This window comes from Poecilia latipinna, unplaced genomic scaffold (assembly GCF_001443285.1).
Source record: "Poecilia latipinna isolate Pla-1442-1.1 unplaced genomic scaffold, P_latipinna-1.0 Scaffold287, whole genome shotgun sequence".
In the NCBI taxonomy this organism is placed as follows: Eukaryota; Metazoa; Chordata; class Actinopteri; order Cyprinodontiformes; family Poeciliidae; genus Poecilia; species Poecilia latipinna.
This window is the reverse complement of record NW_015112903.1, coordinates 537,528-540,176: the sequence shown is the minus strand read 5'-3', so window position 1 is coordinate 540,176 and position 2,649 is coordinate 537,528. Positions and strand designations below refer to the sequence as shown.

At 43.4% G+C, this 2,649-nt stretch overlaps 1 protein-coding gene across 1 annotated transcript in view; it reads left to right on the top strand.

Moving 5' to 3' along the window:
* Positions 1 to 535: 535 nt before the first annotated feature.
* LOC106948441 (tyrosine-protein phosphatase non-receptor type 5-like) overlaps positions 536 to 2,649 on the top strand; it is a 22,114-nt gene continuing 20,000 nt past the window's right edge. The window contains exons 1-2 of the mRNA XM_015034103.1: positions 536 to 685; positions 813 to 920. The gene's annotated coding sequence lies outside the window, so the exon portion shown is untranslated. The remainder of the gene's footprint in view (positions 686 to 812; positions 921 to 2,649) is intronic.

The window sequence follows — 2,649 nt, the reverse complement described above, 5'->3', positions numbered from 1 at the left end:
TGAAGGCTTGTTTTCACCCCAAAAAGGGGTGGAATCGTGGGGCAAAGGCTGATCACCTACACAAGTTGCTCTGATCTGTAATGTGGAGTGTGATTCACAATCGGTCGAGAGGTGAGTGCCGATGGAAGCAAGATGGCATGTGACATTTACTGGCGCCCAACCCAAGCTTGTGGTTTATTCATGTTGGTTTAATAAAGCTGGGCACCAATTAGGGTCTATATTCCGCCCTGGGGTAAAAACAAAATGCTATGATGAAGCCACTTTGAGGATGACTGTAATAACACTTGCTTTATTCTGAAAATGAAATGGTTTACGTTGTGGCTTTAGAGGTGTGTAGGACCAGTTTTGTGTCCCCTTAGAATTGCCAATGAACACACACACACACACACACACACACACACACACACACACACACACACACACACACGCACACACACACACACACACACACACACACATACACACGTTCAGTCGCTCTCTCTATCTCTCTTTCTCTCTCGCTCGCTCCCTCACTGACTCTCTCTCATTCTAGCTCTGTTGCCAAGGCTACCACACAGCCTCTTGCTGCATATACCTAGACGAAGCTGCTGCCTGTGGATCTCGCTCTCCTCCAGGATACAAACAAAAGAGAGCCCATCACACTTCGGCTCCTCCGTCTCATCTTCACAGCCGGACAAACAGCTATGTTTGTGTTCTTCGCCTTTCCAAACCTCCTGCACGCCCTCTGACACTCTCTCTCTCTCTCTCCCTCTTTGCCTCTCATTGTCAGTCTGTCTCCTTCTCACATGCAAACACGCTCCCTCTTTTCCCAGACAGAGGAGCAGTAAAGGGATTGGCGTGCTAGTTGGTGTTTGGCTCCTGGTCTTTGACTCGGAGGGGAGCAGAGCAGCAGATGGTGATGTGAAGACGAGCTCAGCCAGGTAAGAAGACTCATCCAAACCAGACTCCAGGCTATGACTGTTCCAGCATATCAACCCCCCTCCTCCCCTCATCCTCCTCCTCCCTCCCCCTGTCTCTCCTGTCTTTCCCCCACTCTGTGGCTGTGCGACATGAGGTGAATACCAATTCCTCACCAAAAGCCCCCATGGTTTTTACTATCCTGACTGGGGGAAAAAAAGGTAGGGATGTGTCACAGCTTTCCTGCTCCGTTCATTCCCACACTGATGAAACAGACCATTCGCCAACAGGTTGGCTCCTCATTGTTGCCGCGACATAAATATTTTATCTTCTGAACATGGGCAAAACGCAGATTTTCTGTAAAATTTCCATGTGACTATGTGGGAGTTGCCAAATAGAGACATGCAACAGTCCACCTCCCCGGATGATTCATTACTAATCCATCCAGCTCTGCACTGTGTGGTCGCTCTAACTCACCGTAGCATGTACGTGATATGAATGGTGTTTTGTCTTAGTATGAATGACTGCCAGAGGATGCCATTCCTGCACTGGAGCTTTGATGCAGCGCAGTCCTGTAACACAACGGGAATCCAGATTTATCTCCAGCAGCCCGGAAAATCACTCTGCCATGCAGCACATCCTAATTATTCACACAGTTTAGCTAGCTATTAGTTGTGGCCTTAAGTAAATATTTTTTGAGGTTTGTCTTTGCGACGCCTGTTTGAGTCACTGCCAGAAATTGTAGACTGGATTGATTGATTATTTTTAGGATGAACAGGGGAAAGCTGCAGACTTGGAGGATGTTTCATTTTAAGGTCATTGTGATTTTTCCCTGTCTATTAATATCAAGTTTGTATCGGTGTGTGTTTGTGCGTATTGATGAGGCAGGTCTCATGACTTTATCTCATGTTACCATCCCATCATCACTTTCTGCAAGCGCTTCCTCCAACCTCGTCTCTCTGTGCTACATAAGCACTGCAATACTCACTCTTTATTCACCCGGAAACTGTAAATACTTCCACCATCCATCCGAAAGGGTTATTTTCTTAATGGCAGACAAATCAAATAAAACACTGGAAAACAGGACGGATCAGCTTATTTGGATACATCTCCAGACATAATTCCAAAGAATCAGAAATATCCATTAAAACATGAGCCAGCTGTCACCGAATTAATTCCCCTTGTTCCTGATTTTCAGAAAGAGCTTTTACACATCTGGCAGCTCTCGGTCAGTCCTGGTACTTCTCAAACAGATGCCACAGCGTTGTTGTATTACTCTGTTTCGACTCAGATGGACTCTAGGTTCCTTAAAGGAAACACATTTTAGAAGGTGATGTTTGTAAGGACTCTTCATAAGAAGACCTTCAAACAGAATTTAAGCTGAATCAGCAGCCAGTTTGACTTATTTTCCTTAATTTCATTTTGTCTGTGATCAGTGCTGAGTATGCTTTCCCCATGTACTTTTTCATGTTTATATTAACACCTTGACTAATGTTTTATATGGAAGGGGAATTAATATACTTTAGTTATGCTTACATGAAGGTAAAAATTTAGCTTAAAGTGAAAATGACGTAACATTAATAAGTAAAAAAATGAAGGGAATGTAAATGTCATATATAAATAAAACTTTAATGAACTTATCTGATGATTTATGTTTTTGTTGGCATAAAAACATTTGAGAAAGTTTTGGAAAAATAACTGTGAATTCATAGCATAATTATTTCAGTCTGTTAATCCTGCAATTCCAAAACT